At 36.9% G+C, this 13,000-nt stretch overlaps 1 protein-coding gene and 1 pseudogene across 2 annotated transcripts in view; both read left to right on the top strand.

Moving 5' to 3' along the window:
- The window catches only part of Cntn3 (contactin 3), a 365,078-nt gene that overhangs the window by 52,631 nt on the left and 299,447 nt on the right, over nucleotides 1–13,000 (top strand). The window lies entirely within an intron of this gene.
- Nucleotides 1,123–2,093, top strand: LOC142855317 (prohibitin 1 pseudogene; annotated as a pseudogene).

Raw genomic sequence — 13,000 nt, forward strand, 5'->3', positions numbered from 1 at the left:
TGTCATCATTATGAAGGTCTTGTTTAGGCAACCTAATTGTTGAAGTTCCATGGGTTAAAGTTCTCTATACGTCTAAAAAACACTGTTTAATAGAAGATATCCTGGTTCTCGGTTTTTCAATCTTCCCAGTATCTCTTCTGTGATTTTCCCTAATCCTTATGTGTTGGGGTTGTGTTACATATGTACCAAGTGGCGTTGATCACGCGACAGTGAGTTTTTCTCTGAATTTTATCAACTAGTGCATCTCTTTAGAAAGAAATGACTCATTTGATGAGGCATGAGAGCTAAACATATATCTACATATAAGGATGCACATTTAGAATACAGTTACAAATGATATTTCAGTTAGGAATATGGCAGTATAGGTTCCTTTCTGGGTCTGTGTCATAATGAGCCATTAGTGCTTGGCTGGGTTTACAGGACCAAGCATGAATTCTCTTCTGTCGAATAGACTCAATTCCAATTAGACAGCCATTAACCTCAAGATAAAAATGTCATAACTACATCAATGGGGAGCAGTGTATTACTAGTCTGGATACTATTCTTAGACTGTCCATCTGGGTAGGACTGTTGGTTGGTTTTCTCTTTTGAATATTTGCCTTGCACCCTCTACTATGTGAGTTATTTTTTACAGAAGAGGCTTAAAGATCATATCTATCTCTATTCCTTCAAGACCTGTGTCCAGATTTTGAGGGGTCTTCAGAGATATGGTCTTGCTTTCTTGGAGACAACCAAGAATGCCAATAGCCTGTGTTATTTTGAGAGTATTTAGAACTTTCCCGACCAGCAAATGAAAGGGAAGTTCCCATTTTTGTCACTAGGGTTTTGTGAGACAGTATACATTCTTTCACATAAACACATGTATTTTAAGTAAACATGAAGTAACATGTTTCTCTATGGAATTTTAGATATCCTTAGTGACATTTATCTTCCCCTTATTCTTTTCTTTCTGTATTTCCACCATATCTGTTTCTCAAATAAAGTCTCTATAATTTTTCCATTTCCCCTCCCATAGTGCATGAATCCTAGTATCCTGCTCCTTAAAACAAATTCTGCACAACCCCCACATTTTCCCTTTCTACTTAACAGGTATGTTAGGTTTTTTTTTTGTTGTTGTCAGCTATGATTATCTGGAAAGAGGAGCCTCCCTTGGTAATATTTCTCTATCATATTGGCTGCAGACAAGCCTGTTGGGAGGGCCTTTTCTTGATTACTATTTAATATGAGAGTATGGAATTCTATTTAAAAAGTCCATTTGATGTGGAGATCAGAGTGGAAGCAGGTGTGAGTGGGTGCAACAAAAGGAATCATGGCTGCAAAGCCTGACTTTAGCAGTGGCAGGAGGTGTGGTGAACTCTGCCTTGTATAATGTGGATGCTGGGCACAGACTGTTTGACCGATTCCGTGGAGTACAGGATGTTGTTGTAGGGGATGGGGCTCACTTTCTCATCCCTTGGGTACAGAAACCAGTTATCTTTGACTGCCGCTCATGATCACAGAATGTACCAGTCATCACTGATAGCAAAGGTTTGCAGAAGGTCAACATCACACTACCCATCCTCTTCCGGCTGGTGACCAGCCAGCTTCCTCGTATCTACACCAGCATCAGTGAGGACTATGATGAGCAGGTGCTGCCTTCCATCACTACAGAGATCCTAAAGTCGGTAGTGGCTCGCTTTGATGCTGGAGAATTGATCACCCAGTGAGAGCTGGTCTCCTGGCAGGTGAGTGATGACCTCGCAGAGAGAGCAGCAACATTTGGGGTCATCCTGGATGACGTGTCCTTGACACATCTGACTTCTGGAAAGGAATTCACTGAAGCAGTGGAAGCCAAACAGGTGGCTCAGCAGGAAGCAGAGAGGGCCAGATTTGTGGTGGAAAAGGCTGAGCAGCAGAAAAAGTCGGCCATCATCTCTGCTGAGGGCCACTCCAAGGCAGCCAAGCTGATCGCCAACTTCCTGGCCATGGCAGGCAATGGCCTGATTGAGCTGTGGAAGCTGAAAGTAGCTGAGGACATTGCTTACCAGCTCTGCCCCTCTGGGAACATCTACCTGCCAGCAGGGCAGTTGGTGCTCCTCCAGCTTCCCCAGTGAGGCCCGCCTGCTTGCACCTTCTCAGGCCAATCAGACCTTGATCATTCTGAATACACTTTCCTTTGGCCCCTCCCCAGAAATCACTGTGAAATTCCATGATTGGCTTAACATGAAGGAAATAAAAGCAGAATCACTTCAGATTTGTAATTATCAAAAAAAATAAAAAATAAAAAGTACTTTTATGTACCTTATATGGTTCTGCCTTTATTTTCTTCTATCAATGTAAGCATTAATGATTTCATATTGAGGCATTTGATCATTTGGAGTTGATTTTCATATAAGGTAATAGATATGGATCTATTTCACTCTTTAACATATAGACATCCACTTTTTCTTGAACTATTTGTTAAAGATGCTGTCTTTTTTCAATGTATGTTTTTGGTATCTTTGTCAAATCAGATAGCTGTAGTTTTTGTAATTCATACTGGATCATCTGTTTTATCCATCGATCTGTATTTCTGATTTATGCTTGTTCCATGTTGTTTTTATTACTATTTTTCTACAATATAGCTCAAAATCTAGTATAGTAATACCCCTAGAATTGTAACATTGATATCTGGTGTTTTTTGGTTTTGTTTCTGTTTCATTTTGTTTGTGAAAAAGTTCACTTGTCAGTCTTCCCTTAATATTTTAATAGAGTAAGAATAAAAAGTATTTGGAGTGCTGTAAGCCTGACTCAATGGTTAAGAACTTTTCCTTCTTTTTCAGAGGACCAGTGTTCAGTTCCCAGCACCTACATGGCAGCACAAAACCATTGGCATCTCTAGTTTCATGGCATGCATTGACCTCTTTTAACCTTGGCAAGCTCCATGCATGTGTGTGGTGTACATACATGGGCTAAGAAGTCATAGCCATACAATAAAAATAATTACATATTTTAAAATAAAAAGTATTTAGATGACCAAAATATTTATGAAAAATTAGAAACCTCACTTGAATTTATTAACATTTAAGGTTAAGATCAGGAAAGGAACATTTGAGTTTCATTATTTCCCAAGGTGTCTGTAAGAAATCTTTATGTTCGATATAAGAATAGACAATTATAGTGACAGACTGTGTTGTAGGATTCAGAGGCAGAAGGTGAGGTATGTATATAATTTAAGTTATGTTTCTTCAACCAGTGACAGATAGAATGTTCCCTTAAAAGATGTTATTGGTATAAATGGCTATTCATTTAGAGTAAAAAAGTGGTGGGTCCATTATCTTACAACACATAAACATGAATTTTGTATAGCTATAACAATTTAAAAGAATTAAAGAAAACCTTAAGCAACCCATTGACAGATTACCTATTTAATTTAATGCTAGATTAAGCATTATTTTTCAAAGGAATTTATTTACTTTTATGTGCAGGTGTGTGACCTTCTGTGGGTATACCATGCATGTGCAGGTATCAGGAGACCCCAGGAGAGAGCGATAGATTCTTTGGGGTGGTAGTTACAGGAGGCTGTAAATTAGCCAGTATGGCTGCTGCAAACTTGGGTGATAGAATTTGAACTTGGGTTCTGCATAAGAGCAGTGCTGCTCTTAACCACTGAACCATTTCTTGGCCCCTGAGACAACACATTCTTAAGATAGACACTGAGAAAAGGTAAAAGTATTTTCTAAGTAAAACTTAACCCTTGAAGTATAGAAATTGTTATCATAATTAATATCAGTGGAAATATATTGAATAAAATTTGCAGAGTAGATGAGAAGAGGCAATGTCTATGCTGAATAAATGAACAATGTCAGATGCACATAAGATACAAAAGAATATAAATGTGACAACTAGTGATGAAACAGAAAGAAAGTGATTAAATATTGTTTACAAAATGTTCATTGTTGGTGTTAGTGAAATATAGGCACCACTAATCTGTAAATTTGGCAAAGATGCTTATAATTATGACAGTTATAGGAAAAGTACTTTGGTCGTGCTTACTGCTTTCTAGATAAAAATGTGAAGTCTTACTATTTTCAAATAATTTGGCACTATGAATTAAAATATAAAAATTGGAAATTGCATATAATTTTCTTTGAAAGCCAATCCCATATAAATGAAGACATAAGTGTGTGGTGTGCATGCATGTGCTCACATGTGTTTGTTAAATGACACGTCATAGTATTCAAGTGCAAATCCTTCTGATACATCTGCACATGCTGTTCTTTATTGCATTGACGTACAAGATTAAAGCCATCCCCACTGACTTACAGAACCTTTACATACTAAGAATAGAGAATTACAGAATATCTGGGTGTCTTTAAGAAAATGGATTTCATATCTAAAGATGAAGTCTTCTGTACAGGTTTTCAGAAAAGAGAGATCAGAAACTGTTCTTGAAGTGAAATTTAAATAAGAGATCTTTCTCTTGACATTGGTGAGTTTACAGCTTAAGTCAATCAGTATATTTGAGCTGTGAATGCATAAGATAACTTCAGTGGTGCCTGTGAAATATAGGTAGAATTTCAAACTACAGAAATGGTGATGAAATTTGAGTCTTGTAAAAATGATACTGACTGTACTTAGACTTACTAAAAATATTAATCAGAGTTGGAAGATTGCAAAATAATATTTTTTTAAAGTCTTAAAAGTCTGATAGGCCAGCAAAATGTTTCAGTGAGTAACAAAAGAAGTTGCCATACACTCCTGAAAACCTGAATTCAGGAACTCAAAGTGTAAAGAGAAAACTGACTCTCAGAAGTTGTATTGTAATCTCTACACATGAAAGTTGACTTTCAAAAGTTGTCCTATAACCTCCACACATGCTGTTTCTCTCTCTCCCTCCCTTTCTTCCTCCTTCCCACCCTCAGTTTCACACACACACACATACACACACACACACACACACACACACACACTAAATGAAAAAGTGAGTTTGTAGGTAGCCATATAGAATAAAACTGCAGAAAATTGTTTTGACAGTGTTCCAGAACTTTAATTTTCTCATCAGAATTCAGACACATTGACACTTTCTATTTTTTTGTATTGTAGTTTAGGCATTTATTTTTAAATATAGTAATTTGTGGTTTTATAAATACATTAAATGTATTTTGATAATACTCCCTTCTGAACCCCTCTCAGATCTAGCTTTGGCTCCCCTGCCTCCTCGCAACGTCATAGCCTCTGCTTTATTTTATAATCCACCAAGTCCAGTTTGTGCTGCCCATATATGTAGGTGTGTAAGACCAATGGCTACATCCTTAAAGAAAAGGGACTCTTCCTCCCAAGTAGCTATCATCTGTCAATATTTTCTTAGTTAGGGGTGGGGCCTCTTGATACCGTCCCTACTCCATGTTGGAATGTTGACTTGTTTTGATCTTGTGAAGGTATCTAAAACTTCTGTAACTTTATGAGTACAGTGATCTTGTCACATCCAGATGACACTGCTTCTTCTTCAACCTCTATGACCCCTGACTTTGCTATCATTCAGCTTGAGCTTTGGCAGTGGAGGGGATGATAAAATTTTCCTACTTATGACTGGCACTCTACAGACACTAATTCTCTGGACTTAATGTACTTAATGTACTTGTTGTGAATTTATATATTAATTGTTATCCGCAAACAACTGTGTTTGATGAGATCTAAGAGCTTCACTAATAAATGGGTATAGAATTTAGAGAGCATTTTCATACTATGTCCATTTAGCAACAGAATTGTTCTAAGTTCATGTCTGAAGATTATGATTTCTACAACCACTGGTACTTGGTCAAATGTATCATTTCTGGCATGGTTTTCCTCCTATGGGTTTAGACATAAATAAAATTAAATAAAACCAGAAATCTGTCGGTTACTCTAAAAACGTCCATGCCACTATTATACAGCTGGACCTATTTTAGCATTCTGGTCATTATAGCTCACAGTGTTCATTATATTCTGGGTTATATTCCGGAAGACTACATGGCACCTTTTGGTACTATGAAAGCTAGTCATGAGAGAGTGAGCTTCCTGGTCAGTACCAGCTTGATTTCTCTATGTCCTATGGCTGAACTGTGTGGAATCTTCAGCTACAGCATCTTATTAAGTTCTGGTGAACAATAATGATCAATGGCAATAGCTTGTATTGATTATGGGTTCTCCAGGATACCTCTGGCAAACAATTTAAGAGCAATTGTCCCACACCTGCCCTGAGCTTTTTATTTGGCACCATATGGCTTCTGGAAGGAAGATTATCCTCTGGTAGGTTAACCCTAATTTATATATTTGTATGAATACACATAGAGGAATAAATTTAGGAAGCTTTTAAAATATATATAGCACTATCAGACATTCTTAATGTATGTTACCCTTCCTTCACCCTATCTTCTGTGATACCTGACATCCCTCTCATCACTTAAACTTCTGTCACTGTTATTACCCACTTTTCCTTGAGATCAGTTCTTTTCTATTTAAAACTTTTAAAGCACATAATAGATACCCTAATTTTAGTTTAGAGCTGTAGTTACTTAATTACTGTTATTTAACTAGTGGGGGTTTGAGGCAGTATACCTGCCAGGCAGAATCCCAGTAGCCACCTACTGGGACACTGTGTGCATGTGTGCTTTATTTATGTCCGTGTGTACAAGCTTCACCAGCTCAGGTATGTGAAGAGACCAGACAGTGACAGTGAGATGTCTCCCACACCTGCTTCTCCACCTTCTTACTCTTTTGAGACAGTCTCTCTTTCAACCTGGAGCTCACTGTTTGTGCTAGTATGCCCCTGTGATTCATTTTTCTTTGCCCTTTCACTTCCAGTGCTGGGGTGGCAGGCTTGTTCTATCACACTCAGAATTTATGTGAGGGCTACGAATCCAGACTCAAACCTTCATTCTTGTATAGCCAGTACTTTACTAACTGAGGTAGAACTATGTGCTTTTTAAAGTTTTCTTGTTCTGTGCCTCATAATTGCATATGAGCATTTTCCTGGTAGTTCTCAACCATGCTGTACCAACATTTACCTGAGAGAACCTATAGAAAACTCTAGATTTCTGAACTACAACCTAATGTTCTTGTCCTGTCAACCAAGGATAGAGCTGGTACCTCTGTAATATCCTTTTGAAATGAGCACCTCAAGGGACTCTTCTGATGGTTCCAGCCTTGTTCTCTTAGAAGTAACCATTCTCTCTTTCTTTCTTTCTTTCTTTCTTTCTTTCTTTCTTTCTTTCTTTCTTTCTTTCTTTCTTTCTCTTCTCTCTCTCTTCTCTCTCTCTCTCTCTCTCTCTCTCTCTCTCTCTCTCTCTCTCTCTCTCTCTCTGTGTGTGTGTGTGTGTGTGCGTGCGTGTATTTAGAGATTTTATTCAATATTCCAGGCTTTATGAACTTTGTTAAATACTTGTAAATGAATGTACTTGGGTAAAATTACCGATGATGTGTAGATATATACTCACCATGAAAGTTTCCTGGAACTATAATCTAAATCTTCTATTAAGAACAAAACATGCTGTGCTCAGATAAAGATTTAAGGTGACCTGACAAAGCGTAGTTCTTTCTACCTTATTTTCTCAAAGCCAAGAATGTTCTCTTCTTGAATGTTTGACTGTACAATATTGCCTCATTTGGTTGTCAGTTCACATCATATTTTAATGAGAGGATATTCTAATAATATCTTTCTCTTTCAGTTCCAGCCTGAACTCCATGTCAGTTCCCCCAATGTATTTTCTACCTTGTGGTCTGTGATCAATATATATATATAAAAAAATCAGTTTGTGTTCTTTCTGAGTCTTATGTGCAAGTTCCTGATTATTTTGCCCCAGTGACTTTATAGACTCCCCCATGACAAACTGAAAGTTTATCTTGAACCTATCTGTCAAATATGATGAATAACCATTTAAGGGAAAAAAGCTGTTTTTAATGCTTTTTTTGTTGCGACCACCTCGACCAGCAAGGAAGACGCAACACCGGATTCTTCTTTGAGCAGTTTATTCAGGAACCTTGAACATTCTTCTAATACCGGGGAAAGCCAACCCACAGCTAAAATAGCCCCTGGTTAGCCAGCCCCAGCAAGCTACGTGGGAAATGTGGATAGGTCTAGATACACGGAAACAAGCCACATTCTCAGTCTTAGCCATATATGGGACAGTACGGGACTTAGAGCACATTCTCATGAGGGAGTGATGGGCGGAAACGAGCGCCACCCTCATGGCACTGCACAATGCAGCTCTCTACACTTTTAATTTCTTTTTATCTGGCCAGCTCATAAAGTGAAAACACTCTCAAAGACTTCATTAAATGATCAGCAGTTTGCTTCCTTATTAGAGATACTTCTGCACTGTGTTTGTATTTCCATTTGACTTTGGAATTTCTAATGTCAGTCAACAATGGGAATATGTTGTGTTACTTAACATGAAAGTCTTAAATATATCCTATATTCATATAACTATATATTCTTCCTCTTGTTTTGTTATAGAAGTACTCTTAGGAAACCTCATGAGGGGCATTAGTGATGGAGTATAAGTTATTATCTACACACAAAAAAGTAAATACATGTAAGTAAAATTTAGAAAATGTTATTAAAAATCTTATATTTAGCAATGTGGGGTTCTACCAGTGTAATTTAAATCATTTTGCCTGGAAAATATTTTTTGCTTATTCATATCCATCCACTTTCCCTGAGTCTGTAGTTTTCTTTCTCTAGTTTGGATCTCATACCACTCTAACACATTCTTTGTAAAAAAAAAACAGGGACAGAGATTAAAATGGGAGCTTTGCCTGGAGTATTAAAATCCAAGTCTCTAAAGTGGTTAGGATAGTTTTGAAATAATCTGAGAACACCTATTTATATACTGTTTATATAATAACCAGAGGGTTATTGATTCCAACTATAAACTATGTTCTGGGGTTTAACTGCATGTTCGCCTATCACATTGTCTCTTTTTCAATGCTATGAGTTACCACTGGCTTTGCTTATGTCTCCCTTTCCTACGCATTCCATCTATGCTCTCTATTTGAATCCCCAGACTCTTGCATTGTGTTTTTAGCTCTTTGCTTAATTTGAATGGCATGTCTTTGAATTCTTTAAATTAGGTAGACTGAAAATGCACTTCTTTGTATTTATTTATTTATTAATTTATTTTTATTATTTAATCAAACATTTCCACCTCCTCCCCTCCTCCCATTTCCCTCCTGTTCCCCCCATCCCCCTTCTTCTCCCTCTCCAGTCCAAAGAGCAGTCAGGGCTCCCTGCCCTGTGGGAAGTCCAAGGTCCTCCCCCCTCCATCCAGGACTAGGAAGGTGAGCATCCAAACAGACTAGGCTCCCAGAAAGTCATTACATGTAGTAGGATCAAAACCCAGTGCCATTGTCCTTGGCTTCTCAGTCAGCCCTCCTTGTCAGCCACTTTAATCAGTAACTAATATGTTATAATGAAAATGTAAACTCAAAAAGTGTCTTTTAAAATTGTAATTGTTGAATGGAATAAATGGGGGGTGTTGGGACACATTTTGAATGCTACTTAGATAATAGGCATCATTAACCGGTTTCTATTGACAATTATGTTTGTGCCTAATCATGTGAGATTAAAGGCTTTGTTGTTGCTGATTCATCATGTGATAGACTAGTTCTCAATACATTTTAGGTGAGTAGTTAATAGTACCTCATTTTAGGATTCTCAAGTGTCATGTACATCAGGATTATATTAGGAAGTTTTGGTTTATTTTGTTGTTTTTTTAAATATAGTCAGATATGATTGACTATTAAGATGAAACCAACTTGTCCCCTGTGTTTAATGTGAACTCTGTTCTAGTTTATAATGTTATAGAATTTAGGAAAAATAATATGTTAATCTATAAAAATTACATGCATGAAAAATCATCTGTACACAGAATTGACACAATATCATTGTAAGATACTTAGCCCATACTTTATGAAGTGGAATACAGCTGATGCCTTTGAACCAATCGTATATTTGCCTTGCTCAGGTTTCTTTGGTTCAGGGGTTACAAGTCTTTCAATCTTACTTAAATTATTTTCTTTTTACTTCAGTTTCATTGTGTATTCATGGAATATTCTACACACTTTTAAAGTTTCACATCTAAGAAAAAGTCCTGAAAATAGTATTGTACTCTATTTTCTACAGCATACTTTTCAATTTAACATATTTTAATACTTTGTTTATTCTCTCTGCTCAGTAGTCTTCTGCTAACCAAATCCACCATGGGTAACTTATCCACTACCTTGTTGAAAACATGTTTTATTATATGGCTTTGCTGTTACTGTTAATGCTATGGAGAGAGGCTTGTGCATGCTGGATGTGTACACAAGAAGGTGTCTCTAGTATGTGTACCCAGGAGACAATGCTGCTGCTGTGCCTTGAGATCTGATTGTTGTCCCAGCTATTGAAGCCAGACCCTACACCGAGGATATATAAACACCCTTTTTAACTGAATTACTGACAATTAGCACTCTTAAATATTTTGCTTTCTGCAAATACCTTTACTGAGAATGTTATGTTTCTCAGCAACTCAATATTCCCCTTTTTGGCTTGCCACATTTTACATAGTAGATTTCCAATTTTAATATTAAATGTTAAATTAGAACTAAAATTTTAAAATATATTTGTGGAAAAGCAGACTGTGTAACAGTTTTATATTTTGACTGCATTGTCACTGTATGAATACATAGAAGGCAGAGGGAATAGTTAACTTCATTTGTATTGCTAGTATAAATAGGTATCTTGGAGTTCTCGCTTATTCTCTGCATAGTTACACATTCAGATGGTTTATCTACTTTGGGCTCTGTAAAATAGGGAAGTAGAGAGGTAGACTTTTGTAGATCTTCTGTTTGTTTGTTATATAATTAACCCTATATAAATTATTCAAGCTCCGGAATTGTAATTTCTCACCTGACAATTGTCCATTAGCTATGCCAACTCTGTCTGTGAGGATTGGTTAATGTAATCGACACAGAACATTGTTGCATAGAATAAATGCCCAGGAAATGTTAGTGGCAGGTGACTTTCTACCTGCTTGGAAAGCTGAGGCATAAATAATAAAAAGGGAAATTGTAGAGAAACTGTACTAAGTGCCAAAGTTAGACAAATATAGAATTTACAGTCAACTCGGTATCCAAGTCAAATGTTAAGGATTAGAAATATTAGCTGGTATGTGTGGTGCAAAGGATATCCTTGAAATTGGAAATCTGAAACTGTTCACTATCATCTTTTCATACTTTTAACACTTTTATTTTGTAAATAAATCAATAGGGAGCCATGAGCTCCAAGAATTTTACCTGTCTGTTTCAGGTACCTAGTTCCTCACTCAGGGACAGCTGCCAGCCCTGAACAGGGCTGATTTTGTGAAGCATGCACTTTCCTAGCTCTTAGAAGCCTTGCTCCCTAGAGTGATAACCTTGTAGAAGCCAAGCTTCTGTAATAGAATGTGCTACATGACAGGTCATGCAGGTCCAGATTTTATGTATGTGGTTCTGGAAGGCTGTCTGCCAGTTCAGTGCGTTAGCTATTCCTAGCATTTGGAGCCCACTTTCTGCATAAATATAAAGCAGAAATGGGATGCAGTGCCTTTTTGTTTAGATGGTGTCAAGGGCCTTTCATGGCCTCTACACATTCCTTTTAGCCTACTCACTTTCAGTCTTGTCCATCTTATCTACACATCCCTTCTACAATCTTAAAGAAGCAAATTACCTGTCAATTATCTCCAATACAGAAACAAGAGGAAATTATGTTCTGCTCAAAATCTAGCTACACCAGCTTTCCTGGGTGCAATTTTAAGAGCAAGTACTCTAAGTTACTGTAATAAATGGTTTTATCTTGCAACTTAATGGATTTTTAAAATAGGTTAATTCTTATTTTTACTTATATGTTATGTGTGTATATCTGTATAGGGGGTTTGAAAACATAAATGCAATTGCCCATAGAAGCCCCAAGAGGGTGTCAGATCCTCTGGAACAAAGTTACTGCTGGTGTAAGTAAGCTACTTGATTTTGGTGCTGAAAATGGAATGGTCATCTTTTGCAAAAGGAGTATGTTTTCTTATTCTCTGAGATGCCACTCAGGCCTCCAGAACTTTTCTACATATGTGTAGTCAAGGAAGTGGACATAAGCAACTGAAGTCCAAGTTTGGTATGTACAGCATACCTCTGTTGGTCACCTGGATGATGGTAAACAGGTAACATCATTGCCTAAACTTAATTTCCCTCTTTAAAAATGAGACATAATACCATCTTAATATGTTTTTTAAGAAGATTAAGTGAGCTCAGTGTAGGGCATATGATAGTCAATAAAGGACAAAGGAACTGTGATAACCTGCCTTTGAATGCCTTAAATAATATTTCTTAGCAATAGTATTCAATAATGAATACTTTAAATGAATCAGATCTTGAACTTTTAAACTAACAGTTCTTCCTCAAGTAGTAGATTTAAAGTTTGTGTGTCATTGTGAGCATTAATAGGGGGCTATATACACTATAATTTATGTTCAAGACCATTCATGGGAGGTGGTGAGAGAACAAACATCTTTGTACCTACTGAAATGAGCGTGGAACTTTATAAATAATATTAGTAAAAGTCCCTCTATATGATAAAAGAAAAACTATTGGCCAGTGTGCCAGAAATAATACTTAGAATATTTATGAAGGAGTAAGGCAGTGCCCACTCAGGAGAGGCAACAGCTGAGCATAGATTGTGGACTGTTGGCACACATGTGCCCTACATACCTGGAATAAATACCTTGTCATAAAGATCATGGTGGGTTTTGCTGTGAAACTTCAGCAATCCTGAATTTTAGTCCACAGTCACAATAGAAACATCAGCTTTGTTTTTTGTTTCTTTCCTCTACTCCTGCCCAAGGGAAGAAAAGTGGTACAAGTTACCCAAGTGTCAAAGCATCCTTTCTGTCTTTTATGTAATAAAATCTGTTTTTAAAATGTTTCTATGATAGTAAATATTATATTTATTCAATTATGCACATTCTAATAATGTTAATCATGTCTAAGATGG

This window comes from Microtus pennsylvanicus, chromosome 8 (assembly GCF_037038515.1).
Source record: "Microtus pennsylvanicus isolate mMicPen1 chromosome 8, mMicPen1.hap1, whole genome shotgun sequence".
Taxonomy (NCBI): domain Eukaryota; kingdom Metazoa; phylum Chordata; class Mammalia; order Rodentia; family Cricetidae; genus Microtus; species Microtus pennsylvanicus.